This window comes from Eschscholzia californica, unplaced genomic scaffold (genome assembly GCF_041429995.1).
Source record: "Eschscholzia californica isolate CP2 unplaced genomic scaffold, dmEscCali1.0.p SCAF_5, whole genome shotgun sequence".
NCBI classification, from domain to species: Eukaryota; Viridiplantae; Streptophyta; class Magnoliopsida; order Ranunculales; family Papaveraceae; genus Eschscholzia; species Eschscholzia californica.
The window spans coordinates 33,359,003-33,376,212 of NW_028238472.1; the positions used below are offsets into that span (position 1 = coordinate 33,359,003).

At 34.8% G+C, this 17,210-nt stretch overlaps 1 long non-coding RNA gene across 1 annotated transcript; it reads right to left on the minus strand.

Annotated features, from left to right (window-relative positions):
* Positions 1–4,319: 4,319 nt before the first annotated feature.
* LOC147538714 (uncharacterized) lies at positions 4,320–5,529 on the minus strand. Its single transcript, XR_015226067.1, has 3 exons — positions 5,430–5,529; positions 4,686–4,874; positions 4,320–4,342 (listed from the first exon to the last, which is right to left on the minus strand). It is a non-coding gene; the product is annotated as an uncharacterized LOC147538714 (long non-coding RNA).
* Between the last annotated feature and the right edge of the window lie 11,681 nt (positions 5,530–17,210).

The window sequence follows — 17,210 nt, forward strand, 5'->3', positions numbered from 1 at the left end:
CAGATGGTAACAGAATCAAGAAAATACTAGTAAAATACTGAAAATGTAACAAAAACAATTTCACATAATATATTTTAATTACTAAAAAGTATTTGTTAACCTATTGTAACAAATTCATAAGATGCTAGCAAAATATTCTTGCTTTTTAAACTACTGTATTCAAATTTATTCAACCGATGCTAATAGAATGTAAAAGTTGCTATTAGAATCAATAAGATGCTAGCTAAATAGTATTTGTTTTTTAAACTACTTTATCAAATTCATTCATCAGATGCTAGTAGAATGTAAAATATGCTAGTAGAATCAGTAAGATGCTAGCAAAATAGTTTGCTTTTTAACCTCACAAAAGAATTTGTAGATGTTTAATTGGATCGAGGTAGAGATAAAAAGTAAATCACAAATTCATACTTTCTTGAAGTTCAAAGAACATAGAGTTACAAAGAGAGAAAATCGTTTTTGGGAGAGAGCATCTCGTTTTAGGTAAATATTGGTTGAATTGGTAGGTTAATTTAGACAAATATCAGTTTTGGAAATAATATATTTTCTTGAATTCAAAGAACATATAGTTACAGAAAGAGAAACTCGTGTTTGGGAGAGAGAAACTAGTTTTAGGTAAATATCCATTGATTTGGTAGGTTACTTTAGAAAAATATAAGTTTTGGAAATAAAGATTAACATTAAATATCCACTATAAATATTCTTTCATAAAATTACTAAAAAGTATTTGTTAACCTATTGTAACAAATTCATAAGATGCTAGCAAAATATTCATGCTTTTTAAACTACTGTATTCAAATTTATTCAACCGATGCTAATAGAATGTAAAAAATTGCTATTAGAATCAATAAGATGCTAGCTAAATAGTATTTGCTTTTTAAACTACTTTGTTCAATTCATTCATCAGATGCTAGTAGAATGTAAAATATGCTAGTAGAATCAGTAAGATGCTAGCAAAATAGTTTGCTTTTTAACCTCACAAAAGAATTTTTAGATGATTAATTGGATCGAGGTAGAGATAAAAAACAAATCACAAATTCATACTTTCTTAAAGTTCAAAGAACATAGAGTTACAGAGAGAGAAAATCATTTTTGGGAGAGAGCATCTCGTTTTAAGTAAATATTCATTGAATTGGTAGGTTAATTTAGACAAATATCAGTTTTGGAAATAATATATTTTCTTGAATTCAAAGAACATATAGTTACAGAAAGAGAAACTCGTGTTTGGGAGAGAGAAACTAGTTTTAGGTAAATATCCATTGATTTGGTAGGTTACTTTAGAAAAAATATAAGTTTTGGAAATAAAGATTAACATTAAATATCCACCATAAATATTCTATCATAAAATTTATAGAAAGAATAATTGTATTAACTCAACCATTATAAACCTTTGGTTTACCAATGGTTAAAAATATTTATGAAAGGGCAAAATTGAGAGAAAATTAAAGGATTGATGCATGGGGCCCACCAAATAGTGAATTTTTGGACTTATTTTACATTTTCGGTTTATTTTGGTTTTATTTTATTTATTGATTTGGGAGTGGATATATGACTAATTACCCCCCCTATTTTTGGACCTTAAACTCAAAAATCCTTTTGTCAACTATTGTGGCCTATTTGATCGATAATTTTGACATAAATTCCAAAATTCTGGAGGTCTCAGAATTGATTTTTAGAAGAAGTGATTTCATGGTTTATTGAATTTGGGTTAACGATATAAATAACATAGTTTATTTTTAGGCCACAGTCTAATTGGAATCTTAGACCCGTTTTTGTAAGAGTTTAAATTTGACAGTTATTGTGTTTATCACATCTTTAGTGTATTAACGTCATTGTAATGACTACGGTAGATCATAGTAAATTTCTGGAGAAAAAAAAAATTAAGAAAAATAGAATTGTTATTTTAGAAGGGAGATTAGTACACTTTATATGCGTAAATAACGTTATCAGATATGTAAGAAAATTATATATAAAAAAACATAATATATTTTTGTCATTTATAAATGGATCTCCTCTTAATAGTAGTTGACATGACCTCCCATTAGGAGAAAATGTTTGTGTGCCGAAATAGTTAAAAGTTTATAAGTGTGTCTTGAACTACTATTCAGCGGGTCAACAACATTTCTGATTAGGACAAACATCATCAAATGTTGTTTTACTATCTTGATAATGTTTGAAATAGAGTCGTAATTCGGTTTAAAATTTCAATGGTATGAGATTAGAAAATAGTTATAAAGATGTAGTAAAATAACACGAAAAATATATTTATTCGATCTTACTCGGTCGACGAGTAACATACATCCGCGTTTAGAGTGAGATTGTCGATGTCACATTTGCAAGTAACAAGCATGACCACATTTTTTGTTTTCATATTGTTTTACAAAGTTTAAGATTTTTTTTTTACCAATGCGTATATATATCCACTTATATAATCATATGTAAGGGCATGTGCATAGGGTTCTCGACAATATCTACTTTAAAATTCAATTCATACTCATATGATCAAAAGAAAATTAAGTCTCGTTTAACAAAAAAAAGATTAGGTCAAGTTGATAGACTTATAAAGGACACAAGCATGGTAGAGTAAGGCACAACTTAGTGGGGGGGATCCTGTGATCTTTTCCCTTCCTCTTATCATGTAGTATGATTGCATCATTTTCATATATTACCACATATTGTGGGAGTTAACAAATATATAATGTGGGAAAACAGATAATTTGATCTTGATGATATAATTTTAATGAAATTAATGGCCAAGCTGGCTCTCTTATTGGGTTATCATCTTCTTCTAATATTAAATTAAAACAAAAAAAAATGATCTTTTGATATTTACTTTAGGGGTGCCCAATTAATCCATAGAAAATTGAAATAAGCTGCACATAAATGATAAAGCATAAAAAATGACTTGTGAGAGTCATAAATTTTTCTTCTGCCATGTTTAAGACTCAGAGTTTATCTATTGTGACGAATCAGTGATATGAAATAATTATCTAACATCGAGATATAAACTCTCAAGCTCCCAAAAGTAAACAAACAACTATATTATATGTTCAATAATCTACGTAGAAACAATTTAAAAACTAAATTTAGGTTTTGAATTAAAAAAAAAAATCATGCCACCTTCAAAATTTCCACTACTTTCAGTTTTATCTGCAACATAAACTTACTTCGAAACAGAGATCTTAAAAACTTCTGTGAACATATCATCATCACCATTACCATGAAACAGAGAGAGGACTAGCAAAACTGAATTTGCAGAAAACCAGGCAACTAAACTTCTATATTGTTGTTTCTTTTGTTTGCTTCTTTAAGATCTTCGCTTTTGAAATTTGCCTTTCACTGTCTTCTCCCGTTCTTCGCAACGGGTTGAGAGCTCTGCTCGGGGACAACATCAAGAAAGTTTTCCGTACCTGATAGATGAAAGATGAAGCCATTGTTAACGCGGCCATATCGTACGACAAAAAAAAACAAAGAGAAAAACAGAGGAACAATTCAGTTTACCTATATCCTCAAGCGATAAAGAATCCAACATAAAACCTGAAGTGAAAGGGAAATAGGGAGGAGGATAATTGCCCAATGCTCCCGGGACATCTGAAATCAGCCATAGTTAGAATTATAAACAAAAGTACCCCTTAATTTTCCAATCAATGCGAATGTATGAAGTATAAGCAGTATATTTTTTTTATTCTTAGGTATGCCGAAGATCAAGAAACTAAACTTCAATTGGTGCCAGTTCAAGACACATAGTAAGAGAAATTTACCTGGAAAGTTTGATAAATCTGCTGGTAGAACTGGGGTACTGAAATTGAACGGATTATGGGCAAAATGTTGAAAGGAATCACTACCATTTATGTCCATAATCGGATCCAAACTGCATCTCAACGGGATTTGTTACATTGCATGTAAATGCTGTGTCAAATACCAATACACCCATATTCATTTCTGATGTATCTGATCGAGTGATCGGAAGCTGTCCGTTGGGTGCGACTGATGCAGGAGGACCTATGACCATCTCTGACATGAATGGCATGCCACTGCTGGGGGGAATAGTAGGTTCTATGTAAGCTGAAATACTCTCCATTTCCATACTGTGAAGGACACATAAGAAATTGTAGTCGAGAAATTTTCATTCCCCTAGTGCGAAAAAGGTGAGGGCTTAAGAGATAAAAGCATTCTTACTTGCTCCAAGAATTCATCCTATCTGGATAGAAATTGTCAGGTGTAGGGATTCCATTGACCATATGATAGCTTGAAGGCATGTCATTCATGTAATCAAAATGGCAATTTCTGTTAGGCGGGAATAAAGCCGGCTGCAGTACTGAGAACACCATAGGTAAGTTGTTAACTGCATTGAATAAGAGTGGTACAGCTGATATAGGATAATAAGAACAGAAATAGCTTTACATATATAAAACCTGAACTAAACCTAATGACGAAACAACACCTGGCTTTTGATTATAAAAGAGACAAGAAACTTTGGGTTCAACATAGCTTCTAAGGGGCATAGCTCTATTTCAATGAAAACTGCAAGCTAAAGAAAAAAAATTGATTCCTAGATATGGAACTTTTGGGAAGAATTGAGGGAATTTGGTCGTATCCTAACTATTGTAGCCTAACAATGGCTCGATTATGTGCTTTTTCTCAAATAAAAATTTAAAAACAGTAAAATTTTAGAAGAGAGAGATCACCATGCATAGGTTGAATCCCATTCTGCAATGAAGGTAATGGAAAGTTAGGTAGTTCTGGCTCTGGATACATCATGAGTCGGTGTTGACGCTCAAGCAGACTATTGAACAAGAGGATCTGTTTCTTAAGGTTTAGCCTTGCGTAATACGCCCTGAAAAACTCAGCATTATCCTGTTCCATTCCCTTCCGCACTTACTCAAACAAAGACAAAAAGAGGATTGACAGACAACGATATTGGCACTTTAAATGTTCTTTATAAAGAGTAGAATTGAGCATTTTATCTCTCAATTGGTTAAACTATCAACTATTCGATCGGAATTTCACTGTTACCAATTCTGCAATTTATTAGTCATAAATAGATGGAGACTTCCAATTGTAAGTAATCAACAATGAAACTTCATACGCAAGCTACAGACTTAGGTTCTTGAATTTATTCGAAGAGCTTCAACGATTACATACATCCAGAGGACCTGAACTGAAGTATACAACTGAATACATACGGACACACACACACTTTCTTTTTTTGGAGAAAGACAAAAATATTGATTGAAGGAAGTTACAAAAAGATATCATATACAAATAAAGACTACGGGTACCTACACAATGGTAAAAATAGCTTACCGATTACGAGTGAAATCTCTAAAAAGAAAAGTTTCCAATTTTTGCTCTTTGCCCAAAAATAAAATAGCGAAATAATAAAGGCAACGCAAAGGTGTCATAACTCATCAGAAACAGAGTTCACATACCTATAAAAGTAATTTCAGGATCTATTTCACTACGATTATATAGTGTCTTTACCGCTTCATCCATGTTCATATATAACTTTAGACAACGTTCTACCAGTGTACGGACCTACAACAACCAAATAAACCGAAACTGGAAGATGAGAACTCGAGAAGGGTCATTTGAGCTCACATTCCAGAAAAAATAAACAAGAGAACCAAGACTTCTTTAGACACATTTGCCTAACAATATAACAAGTAAGATAGTTCAGACTTTTTAGTTTGAAAGCTCAGATATATCATATTTAAATCTACTATTCTAATACATAAGCGGTGTGCCTTTCAACTCGTTCTAGATCTATAACAAATGCTACATTTCCAATATGTTCTAATACATACGTCCTCAAAGTTGAGGAGTTCTCTAGCTATTCAATATTTCTAACGCACACTAATCCATTGGTCCTCGACTTCTGCTAGTTCTCTAGTAAATGAATGTTTCTAGCTTATAGGATATCGACTCATAATAAAATCTATAGAAACGTGAAAACCCTCACTCACTTTTGATGAAAGAGAAAGTAAAAAAAACAGTACATAAAGATTTGAAAGAAAATCATGATTTTTGAGTAGAGAATGATAATGTGCCATAGTTAAGTACCTTTAAGGGTTCCATCTCGATTTAACAATGGTGCACTTATCACTCTCTTTATTTAAATGGCGCACTTATCATCTTTTGGTATAAATGTTTCTTCTCCAATGAAATCACCTGTTAAGACAAAAGCGCTGACACTTTTTTGTCAAAGTCTAGTGAAGTCCAAGTAAAATTCAAGTACTAAAATTAGAAAGTTATATTGGGGAAAGAATAGTGAAAGATTCCCTTCCTTATCGCCTTTCCGACTCATATACATCAAAAGGAATTAAAAGAGACAGGCAAAAAAAAGAACCCGACATCTAATCGACATTGGCGTTGTCTTTGAAGTAGAAACTAGGAAGTGCTAAATATTAATGAAATCTACATTACAATATTACATACAAAATAGTAAACAATAAAAGTAACATGTCAAGTTGCAAATTTAAAATTAAAATAAATAAAACAACATACACCAATCTCTTTTTTTGGAAATGGACTACAATAGTCATCATTACAAGCTATCCTAAGGGACCTAAAGTCCATTCAAACTAGATCTACTCTATTTATATCCAATTTCATTAAATTGCACTTCGCGAAGATCGAACCTGGGACCTCTGTGTTGTGGAGTGGGTGCCCAACCACTATAGCAAGATGCTGATGAGGTGGTTGACTAATAACAACAGTCTTAATCACTAACAAATTTGTAGCTAATTAACCAAACGGATAAGGGAAATAGTTGAGTATTGCATAATTAAATATGCAGATAAACCTAAAGATCACTAATAAGCTTGAGTATAGCATATAATGTTAGGGACTAGGGTTTATAATGCCACACATAAACTAACCCTGAATTTATAAAACAATCAAAAGAAAAAGAAGATGTTCTAATTACCTTCATAGAAGACTCTTAAACTCTTTCCAGTCACAACTCAGTATCAACGAATTCAGAAACCCTAGCTTATTTCAAGAAAACTCAAATCAGTATAAAATCAAAATTAAAAAATCTAATACATAATCAAATAATACAGTAAAACTAACGATAAACTAACTGTAAGAACTTCTCGACTTATCCACTGGAAGAACTTGAACTGGTAGCATTATAATTCAAGAACTTTCTCTCACTAAAAATCTAATAAACTTTGGGGTGTCAAGAAATTAAAAGTTGAGGATTTGTTTGGGCTGAAATCCGATTCATGAGTTGAAATTCAGAATATTGCGAAAGTGAAGAAGGGAGGGTTTTTAGAGAAAGAAAAGGAGGAGAAAAAAGAGAGGGTCCCTTCGGTTTATAAATTCGTTACTATTTCTAACCTAGTTAATTATGAGGATTAAGGACTGACCAAAGGCTGTGTGGGCCAACCTATCCCAAATCTGTTTTTTTTTTTAGAAATAGACTACCATATTGGGCAACCAAGTTTTGACTATTGGGTTTTCTTGTTGCCCTAGGAAAACATGGGGTTTGTATTGATATGGCAGCCTTAGAGCATCTCCAGTTCAACACTCAAAAGAATCTCTATTCATCCCTTGCTCCTAAATTTAATTGTAAGATATGCTGATGGTTGTGATGGTTTATAGTCGTGTTACATGAGTTTCTGTATCGACCACAGCTTTCTAATGGACCAAATATCTCTAGTGTGATGTTTGTCTTCAAATAAGAAACACATTTATCTAAGTTTTGTCAATTATCTGAATCTCTAAAAATGCTAACATGTCCATGAGATCGTGCTGAGTGATGACTTATAGTTTTTTTTTGTTATTTTTTTCAATTTTCAATTTTCTGTCAATGCTTGTTTTTTTTTTTTTTTTTTGTTGAAGTTTAGATGATTGTTTTATAAAGGATTAAAGGCATGTAGGCGTGTATCTAATATTTGTCTTTGAAATTTGAAAAAATGACAACTAATCTTCAATTTCCAAATTGGGCTAACCGACCGAACCCACTCATTGGCCCGATTTACCCGACTATTTTACAAGGGTCGGACGAGTAATGGCGGTCTGAAATTAATATTTTACAGTCTAAACTCAATTGTGATATAATTTTCATCTATGAACGCTTTTTCATATTCGGTCTTCAAATGAATATCTCTTAATATAGCTAGAATTTGATAAAGCTTTATATTGAGTATTTATCATTGTAATAAACAGGCATAATATTCAATACTCCCTCCGTCCCATTTTGTTTGGGTGTTATTCCTTTTAAGGAAGCACCAAAATGTTTGTCCACTTACTTTAAATAATTAAGACTCATTTATTATTAGTTTTACTGATGTTTCCCAATCTACCCTTGCTTTTAATACTAATAAAAAGTTTCTATTGGTTCTACACTACTTCCAATGTGGTTTTCATTGTAATACTCTAAAGTAAATATGGGTAATTTAGAAAAATACATTTAGTTAAGAAGCAATAAATGAAAATCCTTAATAAGTTGGATCTCCCAAAAGGTCAAACAAAATGGGACGGAGGGAGTATAATATTATTTCTCTTGTTAAGATAACTGATTCACATGCCTCTGAAGTGTGATGCTACAGTGAAATTATAATATTTCACAATTTTTGGTCTCAGCTTTTTTACGTGCCATTGCTTTTACTAGGGTATTCTATAACTTGATCTTTACAAAGTTGTTTCATATTTTCCAGGTAACTTCTATAGGATACAAAGTGCCTTCGCCTATGGGGCTAAAATGCTGGTCAGGTTACTTGAGTGTCCCAGGAAGGACTTAATTTATGAATTCAATCAGTTCTTTATAAATACATGGGATAGACATGAAAGTGGCCGTAGTCCTGATGCCACAAGTTATGATATTTTGCGCCCGCAACCATTACACATGAACCCTGAGGATATGTTCGGCTATGTAGATAGAGTAATCATGAACAGGAACACTTCAAAGTATGACATTGAAGCTGAGGATACCCATTCTTATCCTAATACTTCCTCTGAAATGGTATACACCCTTCAGAAAGTATATCTAGGAATTCAAATATATCTGAACTTCCAACTGAGAAGAATTATGTAAATCAAGTCAGCCCAATGATCTCTGATCAAATAGCAAGGCATAGCAGCTGCTCTAATGAAACTGTACTTACTGAGAAGGTTCAAAGTTCCAGACCTTATTTGATCAATGAAGGTCAGGGAAGGTTTCGGTTTGCAAGAACAAGTTTTAGTCCAGAGCTCTCAAAGACATCATTTAATGTCATTTTGTCTCAAGGAAGCCGTGACAAGATGCCAGAAGTGGCAAAAAGTGAAATTGTTGCTTCAAGGACAGATCGTAATGAGAATAGGGAGGAAATTTCAGGCTCTGAGGTTGCAGGTTCTGACAGCACAAGATCTTCAACTGAAGATCCATTATCTTGGAGACTCACTTCGTCTCATCAAATCCTTGAAGATGCTACCAATTCAAATAATGCTTCAAATAGTTCGCATGATGAAGCAGGCTTGAGAGGCATGGGGGAAGACCCAGACGAAGTTATTGAAGCTGAAAATGAGACTTCTTCAAGAGACGAAGTGTTTGCTGAAAGTTCATTAGACGGATCATCTATGATCCCTAAGTCATCAGGAAACAATGAGGGAAATGAAACATCTCCGTCTTTGGTCCACTCTACTGTCAATGGAAAGGCAAGACTGGGTCGCAATATGAGGTTTCATTGTTTGATCATGGTTCTTCCCAGGCAAATGATGAGAGCCAAGAATTGGTTACTGTCTCAACTTTAGAAACGGATAAAAGAAGCATCCAGTCAGCATCTAATAAAGTCTCGAGCTATGATACAGAACAGATCAGTGGTTCAACTTCGATATTATCTAGTAATCCTATATATGTAGGTTGTGGCTCACGACAAAGAACGGTGGGTTACTCTGGAGTTGAATCCTCTGCACTTTATCCCAGTGGGCCTCCTGTTCCATTCTCAGCGATGCTTCAAGTGCACAATGTACCAACTGAGTGGGGAAACTCTGAAGGATTCCGAAGCCCTTTCTATGGGGAGGAGAGGCAAGATAGCAACAGTGTGAAACCGTCTGATCAGAACTTTAATTCAGTTGGGATCCTCGATCAACCTTATAATTTTGGTAGTTCTCAAGCCATCCTGGTTGCTAATTGGTTAGATTTTTCAGACGAGTACAAGTCTGACATCTTCCGTAGTGACTTTGTCAGCCATTGGCAGAATCTACAGTATGGGAGATACTGTCAAGAACAATTATACCATGGTGGGCGGCCGTTGACTTATCCTTAACCTATTGAAGTACCTCCCGTGTACTTACAAGGACAATTCCCATGGGATGATCCAGGTAGACCTCCTTCAGGAAATGTGAATCCATTGACACAGTTAATGGGTTATGCCCCTCCCGTGGTTCCTCTTCCACCACTGCAGCCTGGAATTAGTGGGGCTACTGCTGCGTACCAACATTATGGCGATGAAGCTCCTAGACATCGTGGTGGAACTGGCACCTATCTTCCTAGTCCTGTAAGATCACTAGAATTTGATACTTCAGATATTCTTTTCTGGTTTCCACATTTCCTTGATTTCTTAGTTGGTTTGTTTTACGTATTGTGTCTGGATATAGAATGTACGTTATGAAAAAAAAATCCTGTGTTATGCTCTTTAGGAAGAAAGCACCACAACACCTTTACCTTACTGGTGTCACTATTAGTAACTAGATCTTAGGATGGATACGAAGCAGTCTTGGTACTTTATGTGCCCCAGTTTCGGAAATGGTGATGCATGGCTTATGTTAATGTCATGCACGTCGAAATCCATTTTTCTGAGAAATTGAAGTATATCTGAACGAACTGTCTGGTTGTGGGTCTACCCGTTGCAGTTATTAGAACATAATAGGTTTTGTGATTTAGACCAAAACCCAAAGTTGCTAGAATGTATAACAGGTATATAGCTAGTATTCCTGTTTGGATATCTTTCAGTAGAACTTTTCAAGTACATGGCAGCTGACATAATTTCGGGTTGTTCAGTGACGATCTTCACTGATTCGGACAGCCCATCCGCCAGTGAAGCTTTATGCCTTCCACTTAAATATAATTAGTAGAAATTTTGACGGGACTTCGTAGTTTCAAGATTTAGGGCTCATCTTGGTATACTAACGTATGCAAACACGAAAATTCGACTTCTCTAGATGGTAATTGACTTTTCAGAAATTAGGAAAAAGTAGAACACAGTTTCTTTAACCTGCCAAATATTTATTGATAGATGCACTTATCGATCATATATGTTGCTGGCCTCATTGTAGAGAGAGAGAGAGACTGATACCAATTTAAATATTTCAGAGGTCCCGGGATCGTCCATCTTCAGGTGCTAGAAACCGTAGAGGGAATCAAGGTTATGATTGGTGTGGCCGCAATGGTTACAAAGAAGGGAACTGGAAGGTCATCCCTAGACCACAGCCTGGTGGTCAAAGCTACAGCAACAACTTCTCGGATAAACCTAGCTCAAAATCAGATTCATCCGATAAGCCATGGAATTCATACACGCATGAATCTGTGCAATCATACCAGGCCCAAGCTGGGTCATTTGGTTCCTCAAGCCCCGCTCACAATAGTTCTACCCATACATTGTATGGAACGAATCAACTAACAATGGATAGCTCCAATGTCCTCACAATAGGATCTGGAGTTCCTTCTGATGTCATGTTGTATTCCTATGATGATCACAATGTTGGTACTGGTTCACCTTCTGATCTGCTTGAATTTGGGTCTGTTGGGCCTGGACATTTCCCAAGGATGAATGAAGTTTCACATCTTGGCGAAGGAGTGGATTCAAGAGATGTTTATGAGCCACAGAGGTTTCGAGGAGATTCACCTACTCGCTCTTCCCTGCACCGACCCTCTTCTCCTCAACTTCAAAGGTAAAATACTTGTTCCAATTTTCAGTTTCTAGAGTTTGATTTCGTTAACTCTGGTAGTTGATACTATATCTTTTACATACTACAGTAATTTCATTATAACCTTCTTTTTTGCTTGTCATGCCATCGCGTTATATTTTTTTTTTTTTTTTTGGGATGTTTGTTTATCAGACCATCAAGTCAGATGAATTATCAGTTGAAATATTGAGGATTTTCCTCCTCTTTCATTTCCATACCAAGGAGGTAATGGTGGTGTTGGCGGTGGCAGTGTTGGTGGTGCCAGCGCCGGTAGTGGCAGCACTGGTGGTCGGGGCAGCCATGGTGTTGGTGGTGGCAATGCTGGTGGTGGTGATGGCAATACTGGTGGTGGTGGTGGTGACAACTAAAACAAAAAACCTTCTCATTAAGTGATTTCTTGTATATCTTCTATGCAAGTTAAACACTTCTTTTGTGTTATAGAGTAATTGTTGACTTCATGTATATAATTGCTCTTAGAACTCTCTTTTTAAACACCCATTTCAATGGGTAAAAAAATAAGAACTTGTAGGGATTGGAACAAAGGGAAGTTTCACATGGGACATCATGGCTCAGTGTTTCTTTTCCTCTTTTGATATACATAGTTAGATTTGAAGCACTTTTTGTTTAACTTGTTTATGATCTTTGGTCAGATTTGAAATCTTTCTAGGGTTTTATTTTGTTGAAGCATTAGATTGTTTTTAGCTTGTCCTACTGACCTTTCTCTTCTTCATGAACATATTGAAACATACTATGATCATAAGATAAATAGAAAACAAAGGTAGATGCTGAATTAGTGAAAAAGTAGGTTGAAATTTCAGTTTTCATGTGTAAATTTATTTAGCCAAGCTCTTAATCTTGAGATGGTAAGAAGATTAAGACTGCATGTTTTTAGGGTTTAAAAGTTTAAGAAAGATGTTTTTTTTATGATAATGATTTACATTTGTTGATATTACCTCTGTTACTAATTAGCTGACTATTATTTTATTTTTGCAACAATAGTATCTTCTGGATATAAGAACATGAAATAAGCTAGCATTATACGAGTTTAAGAATAATTTAATATTTTGAATCAGTTGGAGGGGATATAACATTATAACTTAGCCAAACCTAACTAGACTAAATTTAATCCACCAAAGCTCTAATTGGTTTGTCATCATTGAGCTAAATAGTCCACAACTGATCTATGATCGCTCCTATCTTCTGTTGGATAGTCATAAGATCCTAGGCATATAGAGGCCCAGACTAAACTTGTAAAGTTGTATGCGCCTGTTCCTGGGTAGGGTTGCCTCAGGATACTACACCCTAGCCCATATTCGTCTCGTGCCTCATGTTTTGTATCTGGTCTGGTTTGGTTGACTGTCCTTAAATGGTCGATGTTCTGTACTTGGTTTCGCCCAATTCGCATCACTAATGACAACAAGTCAAGTTTTATCGACGCCCTTCATTCGTCTTTGACTCAAAAAGGTGGTTTCGAACCAATTTTGATGTATGAAATTGGTTCAATTCTAGTGATTTCAAATGGGTGTGAAATACTTTTTCCTTTTCTACTTTATCACCCAAATCTTAAAGGCCACGGCTTTGGGGAATAAAGAAAACTCTCTGGGGAATAAATTCTCGAGGGAATCCACATTTTTTTTGAAAATTCTCCGGGGAATAAATTTTTATGGGGAATACAGAATACATTTTTTTGAAAGTTCTCCTCCATCTCATCTGTTCTCTCTGCCACCTCATCTTCTCAACACCTCATCATCTTCTCCGGCGAAAGTCGCCAGCCGGCCAATTTTCCGGCTGGCGACCTTCAAACATAAATTTTTTTTCTCTGTCTCTCTAGAACAGATATGTTTCTCTAATAGGTTTTGAGACTCGAAAAAAAAAATTCATCTAAGTTTAGAGAGAAAGAGAGAGAAAAAACTTTTATTTTGTTTTAGAATAATGGATTTATCTTATCTAGGGTTGTTAGAAATGAGTTTTTATTTTCACCAGTGAACATTGAAGAATGAAGACTTTGTTGTTAGGGTTTGGTATTTGATTTAACATTCTTCTTTATCTTACAATTAAGGAACATTGTTTTAGAAATGTGGGTTTTTGATTCTTATGGTAGATTTGTATTCATGAATGATTAAGTTCTTTAGGGTTTCCTGTTTATAAGTTTCATTTCCACTATTGAGATTAGGGTTTTGAGTGATTAGTTTTGAAATTCTTCCATATTTCTCTATCCTTGATCTTAAAATTAAGGAACAATGTGTGCATTCATGACTTCAGGGTTATTTACTCGTTTAACAATGGCATGGGGGAAGAATATGAATTCTATAAAAAGGGCTTCTAGCTTAAATACTTCATCGGATGCCCTACATGGAAGATTAGAATTTGGTAACTGTACAAGGACATTATCAAGGAAAAGGGTTTCTGTTTTAAACTTTATGGAAATGGAATCACTTCATATTGATCTTCCTCTCAAAATACCATCAAAGAAACGTTATTTTTCGCCTGTGGTTGATACGAAAAGGATGTCCCTTGATGCATTAACACAAGACATTTTGGTTAGTAATTCGAGAAACTACATAGATTTTGTTATCGGTTTGATTGAATTTAGAAGAAATCTTATGGGTTTTGGTTTGTTTGCAGATAAGGATAGTGTGTTGCGTTGATCACGAAGACTTGAAGCAACTTTTTCGAGTCTCAAAACCTATTAGAGAAGCAGTAAGTAACAAACCCGAACATCTAAGTTTTTTCGGTTAGTAACAAATCCGAACATCTAAGTTTTCTTCGGTTAGTATGATAAATGGGTATTAATTGATGCATTAACAAGATCTGTTCTAGAGAGAGAGAGAGAGAAAAGAAAAAAAAAATTTAGAGAGAGAGAGAGGAGAGAGAAAAATAAAAAAAATTTATGTTTTTGAAGGTCGCCGGCCGGAAAATTGGTCGCCCGGCGACTTTCGCCGGAGAAGATGATGAGGTGTCGAGAAGATGAAGTGGCAGAGAGAGGTGATGAGATGGAGGAGCCTTTTTTATAGCATCTTCTAAAATTGAAAGCCCCTTAGCAATAAAAAGAAACATAAAAAGTCAATCTTATTTGACTAGTTTTAAGAAAAGTCTTTATTCCCCGGAGAATTTTCTTTATTCCCCAAAGTCGCAGCCATCTTAAAATCAGAAATTTTATTTCTCTATTTTTTGTGAAAACTCTATAAAGTTTTCTGATAATAGATAATCTACAAAGTGTCTTTTTATTTCACTTAGGGTTGAAGGGTTGGACTAGACCCTTTTTTTTTGGGTAAGCGAATCATTTGGTTCAAAGATCCAACAAATCTTAATTCACAGAACCATCTAAATCCTATCATACCACTACTAAAGACAAAAAAAATCGGTTAACTTGTATCAATTTTGATTTACAAAATCAATTCTAGTATTTCTAGAAAATCGACTACGATAATTACAGTAACATAAATATTTCAATAAGATGTGATAAACACGATAACTGACAAATTTAAACTCTTACAGAAGCCTAAAGTCCAACGCAACTAGCTCCAGAGTTGTAGTCTTCTACTTTAGAGGATGAGAGTTCAAGACGCGCTGAACATTTCAAAAAAAAAACTAACTCCAGAGCTATTTGTTGGTGGCTAATTCTATCCATTCCAATAGGAAACTTCACAAAGGGGAAAGGGAACCCAATAAACCAAACTTCCCTCACAACGAGGGTTGAGAAATGGTACGGGCAGATTACCCGCGGGTAGAACAGTAGATGGGTCAAGTGGGTACGGGTAACTAGGTCTAGTCATCAAGGTATTCAGACAGGCCTAACAGGTAAAATATTAATTTCAGACCGCCAATACTCGTCCGACCCCTGTAAAACAGTCGGGTAAATCGGGCCAATGAGTGGGTTCGGTCGGTTAGCCCAATTTGGAAATTGAAAATTAGTTGTCATTTTTTCGAATTTCAAAGACAAATATTAGATACACGCCTACAGACCTTTATGAGGGCCGGCCCAACCAATTTTGGGGCCTAAAGCTAAGTTAGGAATATGGGCCCTTTTAAGTATAAGCAAAAATTCTTTAATGTTGTTCATTGGTAGGTTCGAACCTCTGACCATCATAAAAATCAAGACCTTTTCCACTGAGCTATAGACTCAATCCTGTCGTTAGTTTAGTTATAACAATATATATTTCGATTAAACCAGCTCACTAAACCCAAAGAAGAGGCCCTTATCTATGTTGGGGCCCAAAGCACCCGCTTTGGGTGCTTTGGGCCGGGGCCGCCCCTGACCTTTATAAAACAAACATCTAAACTTCAACAAAAATAAATAAAAATAAAACAAGCATAGACAGTAAATTTAACATTGAAAAAAAATAACAAAAAAAAAACTATAAGATCATCACTCGGCACGATCTAATGGACATGTTAGCATTTTTAGAGATTCAGATCATTGACAAAACTTAGATAAATGTGTTTCTTATTTGAAGACAAACATCACACTAGAGATATTTGGTCCATTAGAAAGTTGTGGCCGATACAGAAACTCGTGTAACACGACTATAAACCATCACAACCATCAGAATATCTTACAATTAAATTTAGGAGCAAGGGATGAATAGAGATTCTTTTGACTGTTGAACTAGAGATGGTCTAAGGCTGCCATATCAATATAAACCCCATGTTTTCCTAGGGCAACAAGAAAACCCAATAGTCAAAATTTGGTTGCCCAAAATGGTAGTCTATTTCTCCAAAAAAAAAACGGATTTGGGATAGGTTGGCCCACACAGCCTTTGGTCAGTCCTTAATCCTCATAATTAACTAGGTTAGAAATAGTAACGAATTTATAAATCGATAGGACCCTCTCTTTTTTCTCCTCCTTTTCTTTCTCCTTTTGTTTCTCTAAAAACCCTCCATTCTTCACTTTCGCAATATTCTGAATTTCAACTCATGAATCGGAATGCAGCCCAAACAAATCCTCAACTTTTAATTTCTTGACACCCCAAAGTTTATTAGATTTTTAGTGAGAGAAAGTTCTTGAATTAAAATGCTACTAGTTCAAGTTCTTCCAGTGGATAAGTAGAGAAGTTCTTACAGTTAGTTTATCGTTAGTTTTACTGTACTATTTGATTATGTATCAGATTTTTTAATTTTGATTTTATACTGATATGAGTTTTCTTGAAATAAGCTAGGGTTTCTGAAATGGTTAACACTGAGTTGTGACTGGAAAGAGTTTAAGAGTCTTCTATGAAGGTAATTAGAACATATTCTTTTTCTTTTGATTGTTTTATAAATTCAGGGTTAGTTTATGTGTGGCATTATAAACCATAGTCCCTAACTTTATATGCTATACT